The 21,025-nt window shown below is 37.4% G+C and overlaps 1 pseudogene; it reads right to left on the reverse strand.

Annotated features, from left to right (window-relative positions):
• Nucleotides 1–8,975: 8,975 nt before the first annotated feature.
• LOC112314738 (regulator of G-protein signaling 10 pseudogene) lies at nucleotides 8,976–21,003 on the reverse strand (annotated as a pseudogene).
• Nucleotides 21,004–21,025: the final 22 nt, after the last annotated feature.

The raw sequence follows: 21,025 nt of genomic DNA on the forward strand, positions 1-21,025 counted from the left end.
AAAGTGTGGTTGGATTTGAAACTCATTTCAACATTACATTGGATAATGGAAGAACAACAAGACCTGTTGGCTCCTGAACTAGAAACGTCACCTGCTGTAGATTTTTCAAGGTACATGAAAAAGTATCATTCTGCATTTTGTTAACAGCTTTATTGAGATGTAATTGACAACCAATAAGCTGCACATATTTAGGGTGTATAGTATAACATGTTTGAAATATTTACACCTATGAAATCACCACAATTAAGAGTGAGCACATGGACCTCTCCCCAGATTTTCCTTCCATCCCCTTGTAATCATTCCTTCCTGCTCCTCAACGCTCACCACCACCGCCCATCCCCACTCTGGCAAATGCTGATTTGCTTTCTGTCACTGTAGATAGATCACTTTGCATCTTCTAGAGCAGGTGTTGGCAAACTACATGGCCTGTGAGTCAGCTGCCTGTTTTTATAAAGTTTTATTGGTACACAGCCATGCTCATTCATTTATGTATTATCTATGGCTACTTTAGCTTTACAATATCAGAACTGAACAGTTGCAACAGAGAACCTGCAAGTATTTACTATCAGGGCCTTTACAGAAAAAGTTTGTTAATCCCTATTCTAGAATTCTGTATAAATGGAATCATGGGCTATGCTCTCATTTTGGTCTGACTTCTTTTCTTCAGCATAATTATTATAAGATTCAGCTCTGTTGTTTCATGCATCAGTTTGTCCTATTTTTTATTACTGAGTAATTCTTTATATGGATATACTAATACTTGTTTATTTGTCTACCTGTTCATGTATGTTTAAGATATTTCTAGTTTCGGGTTATTACATGTAAAGATGCAATGAATTTTCATATGCAAGACTTTGTATGGCCATATTCAGATAAGTACCCAGAAGGGGAACATTTACTTTCATATAAATTCCTGGGAGGGAACTAATTTGATTGTGTAGTAGGTATATGTTTAACTTGGTAAGAAATGGTGAAACTCATTTTCAACTGGTGGTACCGTTTTCCTATTCTCACCAGCAGTGTATGGGAGGTTTCAGTTCCTCTGTGTCTTCACCAACACTTGGAATGATCAGCCTTTAAAAGTTTCAACCTTCTATGCACAACTTTGTGTAGTGGAATTTCATTATTGTTTTGATTTGCATTTTGTTAATTATTAACGATGTTGAGCACATTTTCGTGTGTGTTTGCCATTTGTATTTTGCATGTGTGTGAAGTGTTCACTTAGAACATTTATTCATTTATTACCAGGTTGTTTGCTTTTTACTATCGGGTTTGAGAGTCCTTTATATGCTCCGGATGCAGTTCCTTTGTCAGATTTATCTTCCAGCCTGAAGCTTGTCTTTTCATTCTCTTAATAGTGTCTTTTAATAGCGGGGGTTTTTAAATTGGTGAAGTCGAATTTCTCAAATTACTCCTTATGGAATGTGCCTCTGGTGTTATATATAAGAAATCGTTACCTAGGCTAAGGTCATAGAGATTATCTCTTATGCTTTCTTCCAGAAGTTTTATAATTTGAGGTTTTACATTTAGATCTGTGATTCATTTTGAAATAGTTTTTGTACATGTTACGAAGTCTGGTTAGTTCTTTTAGCTCTTCTTTTGTCTGTTTTCTCTCTCTCGCTCGCTCTCTCCCTTTTTTGCATATGGACATCCGATTGCTCCCATACCATTGGTTAAAAAGACCATCCACTGATGTGTATTATTACTCAGGTAGCACTAACCCTTCACCATTGTTCTTTTCCAAAATTGTTTTGGTTATTCTATATCCTTTGTATTTCCATATGACTTTTAAAATTAGCTTGTCACTTTTTATTTTTTAAAAAAGCTTACTGAATATTGATTGGGGATCTCTTTGGGGAGGATTGACATCTTAACAATATTTACTCTTTCAACATATGACTCCTTATTTCGATCTTTAATTTGTCTCGGTAATGTTTTATAGTTTTCAATGCACAAGCCTTTCATATCTTCTTTTTTATTCCTATGTATTTCTAAGTTATGTTCTATTTTATAATTTCAATTTCTGTTTGTTGATAATATACAGGGTCTGGCAAAAGTAGGTATACAGTTAGGAGTATGTGAAAAACAGGGTTTATTCTTATATTATTCTTTATTTATGTATTATTTTCCATATGAACAACTGTAAACCTACTTTTGCCCCACTTTGTATAGAAATACAATTAATTTTTATGTATTTATCTTTTACTAAATTCATGTTTTAGTTCTAGTAGCTTTTTGTTGATTCCAACTGACTTTCCACATAGATGTCATCTGTGAACAAAGACAGTTTCATTTTTATATCTCCAATGTGGATTTTTAAAATGTACTTTTTGCCTGATCAGATGCTGGCTAGAACCTTCAGTACAGTGTTGAACAGCAAACATCCCTGCTTTTTTTTGAAATTGTGCAGAAAACATTCAGCTTTTCACCATTATATAGGACGTTAGCTGTGGATTTTGTTGTATTATGTGAACGACACTCAGGTCAAATTAGTTGATAGGCTCTCCTTATTGATTTGCTGTCTAATTTTTCTATCAATTATTGTGAGTGGGAATTCAAAATCTCTGACCATAACTACTGAATTTATGTATTCCTCTTTGTAGTTATATCAGTTTTTGCCTAATTAGTTTTAAAGTCTGATATTAGGTGCATACCCTTTGTCATTATAAAATGACTTTCTCTGTCTCTGATAATATTCTTTTCTCTGAAGTCTACCTTAATATAGCCACCCATTTTTATCAGTATTAATATTATATATACTATCTATATACTATAGATAGTATATATAATATTAATATTATATTTCACTTTTAACCTATATGCATTTTTATATTCCAAGTTTCTTGGGCCTGGACAGGTAGCTCAGTTGGTTAGAGCACTGTTCCAAAACACCAAGGTTGTGGGTTCGATGCCCGATCAGAGCACATATAAGAATCAACCAAAGAATGCATAAATAGGGGGAACACCAAATCAGTGTCCCTCTTCTCTCTCCCCCTTCCTCTCTCTGTCAAATCAATCAATCAATAAAGTTCATTTCTTGTAAGTAGCACATTCTTTTTTTTACTTCATCTGAGAATCTCTGACTTTTAATTGGGGTGTTTAGATTCTTTATGTTTAATATGATTATTGAAATGTTAAGATATAACACTGTCATCTTGGAGTTGGTTTTCTCTCTGTCCCATTTGTTCTTATTTCACTTTTTCCTTTTCTGTCTTATTTTGGATCAATCAAATATATTTTATAATTCCATTTATCTCCTTTTGAGTGTTATTAGCTATACATAATTGGCCAATTCAGTTTTCCCTTTGGGGTTCATATTATACATCTTTATATTTTCTCTGTATACTTATAAGCAATATTATACCCCTTCATTTATGTATAAGAATCTTACAATTACATAGTTCCATTTTCCATTATGGCCTTTACAATTAAACAGTTATCTTTAAGGTAGATTAAGATAATAAGAAACAATCTTGGTTACCATTTCTAGTGCTATTCATTTCCTTGTGTAGGTTCACAGCCCAACTTGTATTGGGTGGGCCAAAAAGTCCATATGGTTTTTTCCATAAAATAAAAGACACTTTTCATTATCACCAATAACTTTATTGATTTAGATATTTTGAGTATGTTGGCTATCTCCTGCTATTGGCTTCAAGGGGGTAGAGGACAGGGGTGCTGCTAAATATCTTCCAATGCATAAGACAGCCCCACAGCAAAGAATTATTTGACAAAAATGTCAATAGTACCAAGAAACTTCACAGACCACTTTTGACACATTTAATCAGTCACAGCAACTTCTCCATACACTGCACAAATCTTTTTTTTGCATTTCAGTTGCATTTTTACCTTTCTTGAAATAATAAAGGATAATATACCAAAAATGCTGCGTTATCTTCCTCCATCTTCAACATTTCTAATATTAAGATGTCTGCACAAAAATTCACTAATTTTGATAAGATTTTAAAAATATACATACTGATATGACAGCTGTCACAATACCATCTAGCAAAAATTGTTTTGAATCAAATTAAAGACAACTAAGTACTACTAGAGCCATCATACAGAAAAAAATCTAAATGAACTTTTTGGCCAATCCAATATTATTTTCATTCTGCTTGAAGGACTTCTATTCACATTATGTAAAGTGAGAGTGATGATTTATTTCAACTCTCTTTCTGAAAATGTCTTTAATTTGGCTTTGTTTATTAAAGACATTTTTGCTGGATATGGGAGTCTACACTGACAGTTTTTCTTTTTCTTTCAGTACAGAAAGACATTATTCTCCTTTTCCACTTGCATTATTTCTTACGAGATACCGATCATCATGCCAACTTTTGTTCCTTTGTAGGATAGGCACACCTCAGAGATGGTGCTGGTTTGGTTCCAGACCATCACAATAAAATATTGGAATAAAATGAGTAGTTATGTTTTCATTGGTGGAGGATCTTGCCTTCAATTTATAAAAAGTGCAACATCTGCGAAGCACAGTGAAGTGAAGTGCCGCGAAATGAGGTCGGCCTGTGAGTGTATCTGCTTTTTCTGGCTGCTTTAGAAATTCTCTCTTTAAAACTGGTTTTGCGCAACTTGGTGAAGTTGTTCTAATTGTATTTTCCTTCATTTGTTTATGTGTTTGGAGTTAGTCAAAGTTCTTCCATCTGTGGATTTACAGTTTTTGCCAATTTTGAAAATATCCTTTTTCAAATATTTTTTGTCTACCACTTCTCTGCTCTCTTTCAGGGACTCCAATTACATGTATATTGGGCTAGTTGAAATGTCTCCATATTTAACTGATGTTCTTTTCACTTTTTTAATTAGTTTTTTCTCTTTGTATCTTGTTTTAATTTTTTTCAATTACTATATTGAAAAATATATTACACAGTTCACTAATCTTATTTTTGGTAATGTTTAATATGCCACTCGTCTCATCCAGTATATTTTGCTTCTTAGACATTATAATTTTTATCTTTAGTGGTTTGATTTGAGTGCTTTTTATATCTTCCATGTCTCTACTTAACTTTTAAAATTATGTGGAAGACAATTGTAATAACCGTTTTAATGTCCTTGCCATTGAATTTTAACACATATCAATATCTAGTTCTTTATTGATTGATTAATTATTGTCCTCATTTTAGTTGTTTTTTTCCCCTTTCCTCTTCATATGCCTGGTAAACTTTGACTGGATTGCTAAACCTTGTGCATTTTAATTTGGGGAGTGAATATTTTTATTTTCCTGTTTTGCTTTTTTTCTGGGAAGCTATTTCCTACTTTTGAGTCATAGTTTTATGATCTGTTGGGTGGGTGCAGAAGAGCATACTCAGTCTGGGGCTAACTGTTCCCGTTACTGCATCAAGATCTTCCTCGTTATTCTCCTCAATGCCCTGTGGATTATTAGTTTTCTTTTATCCTTTCACACAGTGTTCTCCTCGGCTTTGGGAAGCTGTCCTCCCACGCACACAGCAGTCAGTACTTTGCCGAATAGTTTTGCGGGACCATTTGCAGCTCTCTAGGGTCCTCTCTGCGCAGTCTCTTTTCTCTGGCATTCTGTCTCTGAACTCCGCTTGCCTTGATCTCCCTGAGCTCTCACCTCCACCTTCTCAAGTCAGGGAGTCCTCTGGGTTCTCCGTGGGTTTCCCGACTTCTGCATCTCTCTCTGAAATTCTTTCAAGGCCGTGGGCGTGGGCATCTATGGCTCATGTCATTTTTTTCCCGTCTCAGAGAGCACTGGATTTTGGTGCCTAATGTCCAAGGTCTTGAATATCACTCTTTCATATATTCTGTGTAGAATTATTGTTTGTTTCAAGTGGGAAGGTAAATCTGCTTTCTGTTACTTCATTTAGAGCTGGCTGTACACGTTTTGCTACTTATTTGTACAAATAAATGTTCTCATTGAGAGTGACTCCCAGGATTTTGAAGACATTCTCAAGCCTGTATTAAGAATTGCATCTAGCTATTTTAAGAATTAAAGTTGATAATAAAAAGTTCACAAAAGCAAGCTAAAGATTTTTATTAAGCACTTAAAAGTATTTTACTTGGGCATTTATGTCCATTTATTCTTTTCTTTTCTAATGCTTTGAATTTCATGCTTATCACTACAAAAACAGGGAAGTATAGGGAATTTTGAAATCCTCTCGAACACCTTTGGTTTTCCCCACTGTGCTACACAGATACTCTGTCTGTGCTATGATATGAGCAGTGTTTGGAAATGCTGGCTTACACATTCTGATTAATGCAGTGAGCTGCACTTCTGAAAAATGTCCACAGTAATTGAATTTTACATATAATTTTGGGGGTATTTTTGACCTCTTAAAGATTATTCATGTACTCCCTCAGTTAAGGCTCTCTGTTTTAGTGAACGGGAAGCCTGCAGGCCATCCTTCAAAAAAAATTATTTCTCTCAGCAGAGTATTTGAAAGGTATTTAGAAGAAGTGAATTAAAAATTCATAGTAGAAAACATCTTTAAGAAAAGACTGGGTTCTACAGTAAGTGCTTCTGGCTAGATATACTTTTGAAAATTTCTTAAATCCTCTTTGAAGTGAAATATCCATGTTTTTGTACACAATCCTATTCTGAAATTCTTAAACATGCTGAAATTTGAGGACCCTTGAGTTGAAAAAAGGAACAAAGGAAATGTCTGTGCATAGCTGTTTGGGTTTCCAAAATAGTCCTCTCTAAGTTTTCCAATTCCGAGGTTAGATAGGGTAGAAGTAGAAATGCTTAAAGTAGGCCTGGAGACAGGGTTTGGTTCATCTCATTTTAAGAGTAAACATCTTAAGATGTTTAAGTTTAATCTAAATATATCTAAATAGATTTTGTTCTGATGAGGATCAAATGAAGTATGGAGTCCAGCCCTATGATGATTGGTGGATAGTGGAAGTAGCTTATCGTCTAAAATTAGAGTAATTTTAAAGCTCCTATAATAAGTTTTTTTTGGGGGGGGGGATGGGGATGGGAGAATGATCCCAAGTAAACAAAGTAATTTGAGAGCTACCAATGTCAATCTAATATAATTTCAAAAATCAGTAATATTTGACTCCCTAACCATGAAATAAGGCATGATCCCTAAATTTCAAGAGTCTTTAAACTTAAAGTTTTTTATATTTTAGAGTTAGACATGTATATATCCATCTATCTTGAGAGATAAAATATGAAATCTAATTAAATAATTAATATCGGTGAGGGTCATAAACTTCTCTGAGCAGAGAATTGCATAATGTGCTATAAGTTATAAATCTCTTCTAAAGTTTTAAAACCCAGGATACAGAGAATACTAAAAGCATTTCAGTGTAGCAGTTGATGGAAATGAGAATCTCTTTGTATGTGAGAAGAATAAGAATTGAGTGGTTATAGTTTGCAGGGGTCTGCTTTCATGAGTATATGTCTTATAACTATGGGATGATTGAGGGTTATACTGTATATAAATAATTAAAAAAATTTCACAAAGCCCCAAAAGAGAAACATCAGTATCTTATTTAGGGGCATATATGTATGTGATAAAATATTATACACATAAAAATAGACAAGGGGATGACAAAGTAAGAAATATTTGAATATTGATGGTGGTTGTGTCTGAGCTGAAGGAGGGCAATGGGAAAGAGGTAGAACTCAGAGGTGGATTTGGCTCAGGGGTGTCCAACCTTTTGGTGTCTCTGGCCACACTGGAAGAAGAAGAGTTGTCTTGGGCCACATGTGAAACACATTGTGACACGTAATCACAAAAAAATCTCATGATGCTTTAAGTAAATTTACGATTTTGTGTTGGGCCACATTCATAGCCCTCCTGAGCCGCATGCAGCCCGCAGGTCGCAGGCTGGACACCCCAATTCACTTTTTATTTTGATTCAGGTGGTAGGTTTAAAGGTATTTATTTGTTTATTTTTATTTTTTGCTTAGTTTTCACAAACAGGAGTTTAAGGTTTGACAAACATGCTAGAGGTCTGGCCGAAGCAGTCAGCAGGAAGAATTAATAGAAGGGAACTAACTGTGCCTGACCTTGGGCTCTGATGGCTTAGTTCAAAGAAGGGGGATGAGGTGACTCAGTCAGCTGGGTCAGTCTGGGCCAAGTGGAACTTCACCCACAGCCTTTCTACCCAGGAAGAGACTTTCAAAGACAGAATTTCTTTCTCCTTGTTGAAGTCTCAAGCCCGGAGTCCAGCAAAGGGCAGGGGCAGAGAGGAATGGATAACGATATGTCCCCAGGTGGGCTGTGGGACACAGGGAATGTGCACATGTTTTGTCATCGGCACAGGCTGTGTGCCTCCACCATATTCAACATGCCCTTGCATTGCCCTGGGGACCCTGAGTAACCGCCCATTTGTCTTCCTTTCTTCCTGGTTGAGGTTGTATTTCCGTCAGAATGAACTATTTATCTGTAATAAATACAGTTGCACGAAATGTCACAGACTGTGGGCAAAACCAGAATAAACCCACGCACAAGAAATAAGAACCTTCTGATGAGGCTCACATTCAGCTCCTCAAAGCTGTAGAGGCTGTCAGGGACGAATTTTCTTTTCCCAGAACTAAACTTGCTTGGGAGAAGTGGCCTGAGTTTGTGAGATCCACTCTTCCTTGACCTGATTTGCCAAATGAATCTGCAGATACCCAGGACCCTCCCACAGAGGCAGAGCACAGATTTAAAAGGTAAGAGGTGGCTGTAAGTTTCAAAGTTTCACCTGGTGGCCACACATGAAGTTTAATCAAGCTATAAAATGCTCCGTGCCCAGCGTTTAAGGGCTCGTTCCGCGTTGTGTGTGTGCTGCCTTGGTGGACTTAAACTTCAAAGCTATTTGGTTTTTTGTAAGATAAGCGATCATGCAAAATGGTCTGGTCAAGCAATTAATAAAATAACCATAGTCCATTGATGGGTTTTGTATATTTTGGTCCTTGCAGATAACAAAGCAATTATAAAACCTGCATGATCCTGAGAGCGAGTTCCTTTGCATCTGAAAGTTGCCAGTCCTGACAGCTCTTTGGGGGCTCATATGTTACAAAATCCAGAAGCTCTTTTAGCTGCAGTTTGGGCATAGGGAGGATCTTCTTCCTCTTCCTCGGTTCGCTTGTGCTTTAAAAACAAGTCAGACTTCAGGAAGCGGCTGTAGCTGTCATACTTCATGAGGCGGAAGATTTGGTGTTCCGAGTTTCTGGAACATGGGTGGGGAGGGTGTGGCTCTTCCAGGATCTTCTCTTTGAGCTGCGGCTGCCTCTTGACTTTGACCTGTGATGGGGTCTTGCTGGACAGAAAGGTCATGTGGATCTCCTTTGCCTTTTCCTGCATCTGCTTCTCATTTTACGTTTTCTTAAAATCTTCACATGCTAGCCAGAATAAAACGTTTTCTTCACTGAACTCTTTTTTAAAAAAATCCCCAAAATCTTTTAATGCCTTCTGGGTCTTAGAGCAGATCCTCTGGGAAGGCCGCCCATTTGGCTGTGCTCTTGGGGTTCTGGTGGCTGCCGCTGGAACTCCCATTACCGTCTTGGGTGTCTGACAGCCCTCGCTTCCAGCTCAGGTGGCTCACTGCGCTGTTAAACGTCTCTGAGGGCGCCCAAGAGTGCCTGGGTGTGGGAGGAGGAGGAGGATGCAAGGAAGGGGAGGAGCCAGCTCAGCAACGCCCCCTCTCTGCGCGCAGGCATCCACCCCTCTGCCCTCCCAACTTGAAAGGTATTTATTTTAATAACTCTGCTTTACAACTAGTATATTTGGTAAATCTATTTCAGGTGAGACATAATATTAGATTTTAAATTACAATAAAGATGCTCTTATAAGCTTAAGAAATTAAAAGCATAGTATTGACCTTTTTGTGTTAAAAAATGTTTGTATATTGGTTCTTTTAAGTAGTTATAAATATGTAACAGGATAAGCTTGGCAGCCCCCTGCAACTTTAATGAAAAATTTGTAACTGAGTAATTGATTCGTATTAAAAATTTAGGAAATTTTATCAAGTCAATAGAGTGTTTAGATATTAATAATATTAAGTTCATCATATTTACAAACTTAACTGTGTTCATGAGGTATTTATTGGTGATTTGTATTTATTAAGTTAGAGAAAAGAATGCTAAGAAAGAAGTAAAAGCCACAAACTTGATAGATGCTATTTAACATTTTAAAGGTGTTTTGCTAAATTTTTTGTTCCACTAAATATTAAGTGACCCCTTTGAAATAATTGCTAAAATCTACCAGATTGTAAATAGGTGGTTTGGTTGGTAACATAAATCCAGAAGCCTCAGGAAGAGTGAGGGTTTTAAAATTTTGACTTTAATAAATTTAACAATAATCATTAAAATCAAAACTAAACTTTCAATTAGTATTTTTTGTCAGTTAAAAACTCCAGAGTATACCTAAATTTGCCAGGTAAATGCAGAATCATAGGCTTTACTAGCATCAAATCTGGGGCAGGTGGACATCCGTTTGTGAAAACTAGGACTCTCACGAGGGTACATACTGAAATAGAAGGCCGCAGGACTTCCACTCAGACGTGAGACAGTCAATCCTAGCAGACAGAGTCAAGCCCTCCTTGAAAGAGGTTGGGTTTACTGTGATACAAAGGCATATGCTAACCATGCCCTCAGATTACATGACACAAAGGAAGAGTGCCGCTATTTTTGTTTGGGGAAAACAATGTCAAGTTAGCTGTAACAAAATAGGCACCTCCCCTTTTAAACAATGAAAATGAAATCAATTATTAATAACGCCCAGTCTAAAGGTCTAATATTCAGTTAACTAGACTGAATAGTAAGTTCTAAAGTTGCACTATTAGCCATTACAGTTACAGGTTGTGCCGTGACGTTCAAAACTGGCGGCACTGCTTGCAGAATCATTGCTCCGGGTCTCCCTCCTGGCTGCGACAGGAGGGCAGAAGCAGTGGTCAGGCAAGGCTGCTCTTGATCGTAATCATGAAACAAACATTTGTGAATTTAAAAAGAAAGAAGTGTATATTTTCTATAGAAGGAGGATTACATCAAAAGTTGGTATCAAATAAGGTACAAGTTTAAAGGAATGGGCACTGCAGAATTTAGAGTTCAGGTGAGTTCCTCTTCAGTCTCAACTCAGGAATTTGCCCAGCTCCACTAGGGGGCTGTTGAGATGGAGGGCAACGTGGGGTAGCTATTGTTTTGTTGTAGTGTTTTCTCAGGTCTTTCACTAAAGAATTAAGAAATTATATGACAATGAACTTGGGAGCAGTCTTTATTCAGTGCGTTCTATTATGCACACACCTCCTTTCCAGCCCTGGAGCCTTTAATTCATCTCTGTGATGCCATTAGAGGGAATCCGGTGCAGTGAGTGCAGAGAGTTAACCCTCATCTTGAAACTCCAGACCTCTTATAAATCACATTGCCATCACTAATTTCCTGTGAAGTTGAGGACCGTGTTCTGCACTAAGAGATAATGAATCGAAGAGAAGAGACTTGCTGAAGGACACTGAAGACTGAGTCTTTTAGCATGCAAGGGGCTGGAATTAAAAAGATTTGGACATGGAGCCCTACTTTAACTGAAATGAAGTACGGTTTGCTCTTTGCAAAGGATCTGAAGATCAATTCCTGAATGTGGGGATGCTTTTTATTTACTCATGGGACCAGGATAGACTGTAAACAACATATGTTTAAACATGAAGTAGATTGAAGTTATATTAAGAGCAAGGTGTTACACTACTTGGGAGAGAAATCAATGTGACTAGTCAGGGTATAGTGTATAGTTGAGAGTGTGTGAGTGAGTGAGACAGACAGACAAAGGGAAATGTAGAGTGACAGAATAACATTCTCTATAATTATGCCAATTTATTAATATATCACTTTCTACAGAAATGTTATGAAAGTAATACATTGTTATATTTTATTCAAGGTTTAATTATGTAAGGGTAAAACACTGTGCATTTAAATACATGAATAGCACTTAAAATCATGTAATCTTGTTTGAAAACTTACTGACTTTCCTTTAGAGAGAATAGAAATCCAGTTTGTTTTAGCTTTGTCAGAAACCCCTTCGCCTTCTAACTGTACCATTGGTGCGTACGGCAGTAGATAGCACGCTGACAACCTGCGGGCTCGTGTGTGAATATCTAGTATCACAACTCCTCATGTTTAGACGTGAGTGAAACCAAAGCATCTTTTTAAGTGTGAAGTTGCCACCATTTCTAACAGAAACGACTTAATCTTCTAAAAAGTAGAAGGTTGTTCAAGAGAAAGATTTCTGAACTAAAATTAATTAGAACAGATGTATATTAAAATATCTTAAAATAACCAATGAGAAAAGCTCTTCATGCATGATAAATTCCTAGAGTAAATTTTATCTTCTTGAAAACTTCTTCTGGGGGAAACGAGAGCTTAATTTTTATCAGTGGCAGAGAATCTCAGTTATCAGAACAAGCTGAAGAATTACTGGACGTACCTCTAGAAGGTGAGTAAAATGAATCACATTCCCCCAATGACTGATTTCTACTTAATTTTCTCCTGGAAGCAATAGTCCTGAGATTCTGATCACTCTCTTTTTAGTGATGTCCTATGTCCCTGCATTAACTTATGGATATCAGCCCTCATATTATGCTAAAAAATACATCTCACTACCATGAATCACTACGGATGACATAATTTATGGTGAATATCAATATCTGCATCAAAGTGTGCTCGGACAGTAAAGATTCATGACTGCAAAATGTAAACTGGGTAATAAATTTATAACTCGGAAAGTTTTCTTATAATGCCGTGGAAGAAGGTATTTCAAACATTTAAAAATTGAGCATATGCCGGTGTTCTGAAATGGGGGGATAAATCAGAAATCTTTTATTTATTCATAAAACAAAGAACTTTTTTATTTGCATTGCCTGTGACCTTACCCTCACTAAACTGAATGTAACTGCCCTCATGCCACCCCTGCAATCAGCCTTTTCTTCTGCCAAACGAGAAAAGCTGTTGCCAAATTACCCTGATTGTCCTGAATGGTGGACAAATGATAATGGGAATGCTTTGAACTCATGAAACACCTTTCATCCACAAAGCACAAAACACTTCAAAAAGAATAACTCACACGTTCACATAATCACCCAGCCCCTTCTTGCTGGGGATAGAGTTGGGGGTGGGGTAAAGCATAGCAATGATGTTCAGAAAAAGAAATTAAAATTTACAAAAGTAAAATATTCTTCGATAAGGAAGGGGTGGATATACCAAGGATGACTCAAAAGGACTGAAACCTTATTGAACTCAGTAATGAACAAGAGGTTGAATGCGAATTTGGGGGAAATGCATGCGCCAGGCTAGGATGGAGGGGAAGCGAGAAAGTGCCTAGGACGACTGTCATTCATGGTTGCACAGTGGCTCATTAAGTTGTGCACTGGAGACGCCTCTCTCGCTTCATCCAAGTGCTAGCAATTTTACTGCTAGAGCAGCAGTTCTGCTTGGGACAGCATTACCACCCGCCTTAGATATGGGTGTGTGTGTGTGTGTGTGTGTGTGTGTCTGTGTGTTGGGAACAAGGTGGATTTTGTTGGCTCCAGCCTGCAAGGCAGTACTGGAATCTCATAGGCATTGGACAAAGATCCTGAGGTCTATGATTTAAACTCAGCTCGATGTGTCTCCAAAGGCAATTCACTCGGTGTTATGGTGGGGTTTTCATCTTGGTAACTCAGAGAACTGAGTTCCGTTGCACTCGGTCAGAGCAGGTTTGTACATCTAGCAATGGGGAGAGGAACTAAGGCTCTTTTCGTTCTTAGGTCATGGTTCAGAAAAGTATGGTTTAAACACTGATTATGAACAGGTTAGTCACTGTGACTACTTATTATGATACTCTAACAGATGACATTTTAAATGTCTTATCTTTTTATTGATGGGATTAAAGAGATCCCTCTTTGTTCCCTACTCAATATGCATTCCAATACTTTTTCCCTTCATAAAACTGTAATTTATTTAATCAATCCTTTCCATTCAAACTATTTGACTGGAGGGATGTTAAATCCAAATTTGATTCTAGGCATGGTTTCTGACTGGTTTAACCATAGTAATCCCCCTTTCTACTACCAACGATTGATTCAGGGACCCTGTCATAAGCTAATCAGCAAATCAGAACTATTCTTAGTTCAGGCATAGATGCTGGTATAGATTGGCCCAGTCAGTTTGAAGGGAAGCACTTTAATTGCAAAATTGTGGAAGTCTCTCCTTTCCTACCGGATGCTGCTATGGTTACTGCCAGTCTTTGTCCCCCATTCAGAAATGGACCTGGATAATGATATTAAAGGCAGATCAGAGAGAAGAAGGCAACCCGGGCTTTTTATGACACCATGGAGTGACTGAGTTATCACAGTCGGGGCTGTCATACCACTAGCTGAGCTTTAGAATTTATCTTAAAGCATATATGTATGCCTTTATATACTATATATACATATGAGGGGGGACCCAAAAACAGAATTATCTTCTGGAGGGTGGGCCCCTTTTAATACAGGCTTCCCCCTGTAGGTGAGTGTTCTAGGAACCCATCTGTATCAGTGTACCACCTGGCATTGTTGTGAGAGGCTGCATTCAGCTTCAGTGCATTTTTTTTGAAGACTCTTTCAACATGTTTGCCCATTTCATGATGGGCGATTTACTTCGCATCCGCCCACACCAGCTGAGTCAGCAGTTTTTGACCAAAAAAATGTTATGACCCCTAGCCCCACCTTCCCTATTCACCGGATCTCACCCCAAGCAACTTTTTTGTTTGTTTGTTTCCCTGATGAAAAAAAAAACCTCAAAGGGTAAAACAAAAAACAGCAGAAGACTTTAAAGGCACCAAAATCAACGAGTTAAAAAACTGTTTTGAGCAGTGGGAAAAAAGTCTTGATAGGTGTATTGTATCAAACGGAGAGACCTTGAAGGTGACTGTAGTTGCATAAATACATAATTTCTTATAAATAAATTCCAGTTTTGGGGGGATCCCCCTACATATACAGATATTTATGTATAAATGTGTATATCATGTAGAAATATGCATATGTAGTTTATATACTTACCACTATAAATATGACAGTTAATTATGCTTATACATTCATTTCTGCATATGTAAAGCATGTTATTAACCAATATTTTATATTTTTAGTTTTTTAGAATATTGAAACTATATTTTCATTGTTTTTCCTATAAAACACCCACTCCATTCTGATACTAATAAGGCATTCTGAAATAGAGAATCTCAATCAGGAATCCTGACAATTTGATTGGTTTTCAGAAGGCAACAATCTGGGTTCAAAGAGACAGAGTAAAAATTATAAATTTTGAGATTCTTTGGTGATATGCAAGTAGAAGACACAGACCAAAAATAAAAGAGAAGAAATACAACATGTTCACTAGTCAGTGAAGTTTTTAGTGATTTTTCCTGGGCTCCCATCTCCTTGTCTGCATTATGTGCTCTCATGAGTTTGCCCCGGCTGTCCCACCTTCCCCTGAACAACACTTCCTGATCATCCCAAAGGAGCATCCAAAAGAGGAGCAGAAGATTTCTAAGGAGGAAAACAAAAAAGACTTTCAGTTTTCCCATGGCGTTTGAGACAGTGATTTCATGTAAATTTATTCAGAAGATCTTCTTTGATAATTCAGCGCCCAGGTTTTGTAAATGAAAAACAATATACCTTGTGTGTGTGTGTGTGGCTGATTTTTTATTTTAAACTAAATCTGAAGAGAAGATTTTGTATTTTAAACTAAATCAAAAGGCTATGAACTAACTACTCAGGCCAAAAAGGTCGTCAATATTTGACAGAAATGTAATGTTGATGGAGCTCCTGATGCCCCAAGTCTGGGAGTTCCGATGTTTGATAATGGCTATACTAAGGCAGATTCATGTTCAACCTTGGAGATTGTAGAAAGTAAGACCCTGGAGTAAGACCCTTAGAAAGTCCTGAATGAAGAGCTATACAGAAGAGTAGAGCATAACACCCACAAAGCACATGAGTTTGCCGCAAGGTGCATGAGGATGATGTAGCAAAGCATACAGCAGAGGTGGACATGCTACCAAGACATGGGATGCATTTTGATTTTTATGACAACCAATGAACTGTAGGGAATGATTTTTTTTATTCTTTTATATAGAAAGCACAGAGACTTAAATAATTTTGTCAGGTTCCTCACTCCACCCTGTAGTGTCCAATGTACTATTTTTTCATTTCTGCATGCACATGAGTGGGTGGCAGAACCAAAATTTGAAGTAGCATTTGCCTGTAAGGCAGACAATTACATGAAAATGTAACTGAAGGAGAGGACTAATCACTTACTCATGGAAGAGTTCAGATTATTGTTGTCATTCTCTGGGAAACTGTTATTTTATCAGATTACTAGTTATTTTAAGTATGAAAGGAAGTCCAGTTTAATGTTACAGAAGAAAGTTAAACAATTGCTATAAGTTTGCATTCCATAAAATTAATGATAAGCATGGCCATCTTGCTTTCTTCTAAAGTAGCTGTATTAAACTAAAGTTCCTCTATGCAACTGTAAATTTTAATTTCTTAGCAAGCCCAGTATGAACATTTACCTCCAGTCATGATTAGAAGTACTGGGTTGGCCAAAAAATCCACATTTTTTTTCCATAAAATAAAAGATACCTTTTTCATTTTCACCAATAACTTTATTGATTTTGGATATTTTGAATATGTCAAGTATCACCGGTGTGGTGTAACATTGATTAGTAATTTTTCTCAATTAATGTCTTGATTTGATCTCTGTCAACTTCAACTAATCTACCAGACTGGGGAGCATCATCCAGTAAGAAATCTCCAGCATGAAACTGGGCAAACCACTTTTGACATGTTCGATCAGTCACCTTCTTTTACACTACACAAATCCTTCTTTGTGTTTCAGCCGCATTTTTACCTTTCTTGAAGTAATAGAGCATAAAATGCAAAAAAGTTGCTTTTTTTCTTCCATCTTCAATATTAAAATGGCTACACAAAAGTTCACCAATTTTGATTTATTTTTAACATACATTGGTTGGGCCCTGTCAACAATACAGGCTAACAGAATTGTTTCAGATGCAGTCAGAAACAGCTGAGCGCTACCAGAGCCATCTTACCGGAAAAAACAAATGAACCCTTTGGCCAGCTCAATACTTAGGGCTTCTTGGAGTTACTCAACTAAAGTTTTATTTGGTATTTATTACAGATCTACAAAAAGCTGTGACATCTATCCCATCTATCCCATTTGTTTGTTATTGGTGAGAAATAAGTACATTTAAATGTTAAATCTTATGGTAATATGTGCTTGTAATTTCATTATTTGAGGTGGAAACAACACAAATTTAAGGTTCATAAATCATTGGAACATCAAGAAAACTGTCAAATCTATGTTTTTGTTATCTATAGAAAAGGATTAAAGGTCCCTATCCTGATAGAACCAGTTTAAAAGTAATGAGGGAATGGTTTTGAAAGCAATTTTAAAAAATCCAATGTGTCATACTTTTGTGAGGTTTTATTAATTGAAATACTTGAGGACTTGTGTGATATATCAATTTGGATACTTTGCAGCTTCAAGTAATAGAAGCTCCAATTCCAACTGGATTAAAGATAAGGGGATTTGATCAATTTAACTAACAGGTCCAGAAGTAGGGTAGCTACAGGATTAGCTAACTCAGCAGTTCAATGGCATGGTCATGGATCTTGGTATTTTCCTTCAATAGATCTTCCTACCTTTAGCTTACCAGCTAGCTTACCTCAGGGTCACATATGGCTGCATCTAGCCAGCTATCTTAGTCTGGTCCAGCTGCTATTAAAAAATATCATGAACTGGGTGGCTTATTAACAAGAGTAATTTATTTCTCATGGTTCTGAAAGCTGGGAAGTTCAAGCATAAGGTGTTAGCAGATTGGATGTCTGCTGAGGGCCCTCTTCTGGGTTGCAAGCTGCTAAATTTGTGTTAGTGTATCCTCACATGGTGGGAGGGGCAAGGGATTACTGTCAGGCTTGTTTCACAAAGACACGAATCTTACTCATGAGGGCTTCACATTCATGAACTGATCACTCCCCAGAGGCTCCCCTTTGAAGCACCCTCACATTGGGTGTCGGGATTCAACATATGAATGTGTGTGTATGGTGGTGGTAGTGGGGTGGGGATGCTCGGTCCATAGCACATGCCTTATTTAGTAGTGTCCTTGGGTCTCTTTTTAAGATCTATGAAGCCATTTCCTGAAATTTAATCTCATCCCTAACAAAATTCTCTTTGTGTGTTTCCTTCCTTAAACCAACTGTTGCCAAGAAACATTGAAGCAGTTGATTTAGACTAACTGGTCCCCCCTTTTCCCTCTAGTTGAAGATGGGGGTCAGCCATTTCTGAGTCATGTGACCACGCATAGCAGTGCTGAGACTCAGGTTGAGGCAAGGAAGAAGGTGGGTGCTGACGCTTGTGTAGCAACCAACAAATAGTTGCCGCTGAAAATGTCCTCAGATAAGTTCTGTGTATCTTAGGACACTTTACATTTAAAGGAAACCAAAACCTAACCTAAATTGGCTTAATCAATGGCTCAATACCTGAAAAGTCTAGATTCCTACTGGTAGCAGGCATAGTTATACAGCAGGCTCAGGATGTCGTTGTGGCTTCAGCCTCATTTCCAAAACCTTCTGGGCTCTGTTCTGTTCTGTAGGTCAACGTCATCTTTGTCTTCCAGCTGGCTTTTTGGTTGCAATATTGACTGCTGAAGTTTCAATTTTATATTCTTATATCATGCCACCTAGAGGAAGAGAGGGCTTTCATTGTGGAAGAGAGAGAAGTTTAGATCCCAGAAATTCTAGCAAATGTCTCATTATATATGGCTCACAGCTTTAATTAGTGATTATACCCATTCTTAGAGCAATAGCTGTGACTAGACAATGGAAGGGCTGATTGGGCTCAGTCATCATGGACTCACCCCTAAAGTTCAGGCGGTGTCTGTCACAGCGAGATTTCAGGGAAGAGAATAGGGTTAGGTGTTTTCTCAATGAAAAAAAGAGGGAGATGGATAACAAGGAGGCAGCCAGCAAGTGTTCAATATGTAGTTAAATTACAGATGGGGAAAGTGAGACACATAGACATCCGATGGTCTGTGCATTTATTACAGACAGGACCAGAATGCGGGACTTGAACTTGCAAGGAGAGGCTTCCTCCATCTTACCACAGTTTCTCCTTATATTCTTCACTGTTGTCTCTTCTCATAGTTTCTTTAACACAGGTTTTATTAACATTTCCATTGTATGCTATGTCTCATGTTGGAAAATTATATGAATTTTCCTAGAGCTGAGTTTTGTTGACCATAAATTGGGTTTTCCATATATAAACATTATTTTAAGCCTGCCTTGTTCAGAATGTGCTTTGTGGCATTCACTCAATTTGTTATATTTTAGGAAATGTAATAAATTTTAATCCATAATAGGCTGAGAGAAAGTGATTGCTTAACTCTTCTTACTGTAATAAACCCTTTCAAGACTCCTGAGTATAACAGATTTGGGGGCATATATTTCATTATCTCATATTCATAAATGCCTTTATGAATTAAGCTAAAGCTAATATTTTCAAATTAATCCTTTTATATTGGTTTATAAAATGATTATCATAATTTAAAATCTGACATTTATTCTACATGGTAGTTATAAGGTACATTATATCACTTGACAGCTTGATTTGCAGAGGAAGACATTTAACATGTAAAATCTCACTTGATTCCTTGCTTTAGTCTTAACTATTGATATTTGCTTAGAAAACCATGGGTAAATAGCTAGTTAGGATTTGATTCAGACTGGCAACTCTGTCATTTAAAATAAAGTTCTATAGTAGGATTAAGAGAAAATCCATCAGACTGGACATTGTGTGGCTTTTCTCTGTAGCAAGGGAAGTATGAATTTATTATAATTTAATGACAGTGAAAGCTACATTTTGGACTTAGAATATTTGGTACACACTAGGTATAGTAAAAATCCTGTGTATCGTTGTTCTCAGACGGTGTTTTGAAAACCACTGAAACATAATTTATTTAAGAAATATTAATTGAGGATCTATTATGTGCCACTTTCTAGGGACTCAATAGTGAGCAAATAAAGCAAAAACAATCACTGCTCTCTTGGAGCTTATATTCTGGTAGGGAGAGAGATAAAAGCAAGTAAAGAAACAAAATAGTTTTGAGAAGTGACGAATGATATGAAGAACACAATTAGGGTACAGTGTTAGTACTTGGTGGACCTGTGGGCATCACTATTCAGTGAGGGTAGACAAGTAGGTGTCACTGAGGAGGTGACTTTTAAGCTGGGTCCTGAAAGACCTAGAGGGAGGAACACACTTGGCTTGTTCCAGGAATATAAAGAAGGCCAAGAAGGCTAGAGAATGGTTGAGGGGGGAGCTGGTGGAATTAAGATTACTGAGGAGATACTCAGGGCCCGTGTCAGCTGCAGGCGTTATGCCACATTCAAGTTTGGACTTATCATTAAAACAAATATGTAGGCACTTGGTCATTTCAAGCAGGAAATGATAAGATCCGATATGAAGTCGAGTGGTTTCTGCAGCTATTGATGGAGAATGGAGGGTGTTTCAAAGGTATAGTGAGATGACAGTGATGACGGTGTAGACGCAAAGAAGTAGAAAAAATTTATATTTTGTGGACAAATTCAACAACACTTGCTGGGTGGAGTTTCCTCCTGTTAGGGTCCTGTGGGCTTGTGGCACTTAGTTGTAGGACAAAGTGGCTTCCAGCTGCTGGCTGTCAAGAGTTTTCAAGACCCTTAGGTTTGAAGCCTCTGGAGAACTCACCAGCATCCAGTCCACTGCTTGAATACTTGCTGAGCTTGAATGGCAGCCAAAGTTCTGAACATTGTTCCACTTTGGATTTTGAAGCAAGAAGGGGTAGTCACTTCTGAAGGGTCAGTCCTCAGAACTGTACATCTACTTGTAGGGCCAGTTGACAGGTCCAGAGGTAGTTTATTCTCTATTGTGGAAGTAAGCAACTCCCGGGTAAAAGCGAATTTTACCTCTGGATGCCAGTTGGAGTGGGCTACTTCACAACCTATAGGAGGCTGCGTGATGTGGTTTCTAGAGGACATGATATTCTGTGAAGATTCTCAT

Source organism: Desmodus rotundus, chromosome 1 (assembly GCF_022682495.2).
Source record: "Desmodus rotundus isolate HL8 chromosome 1, HLdesRot8A.1, whole genome shotgun sequence".
Lineage (NCBI taxonomy): Eukaryota > Metazoa > Chordata > Mammalia > Chiroptera > Phyllostomidae > Desmodus > Desmodus rotundus.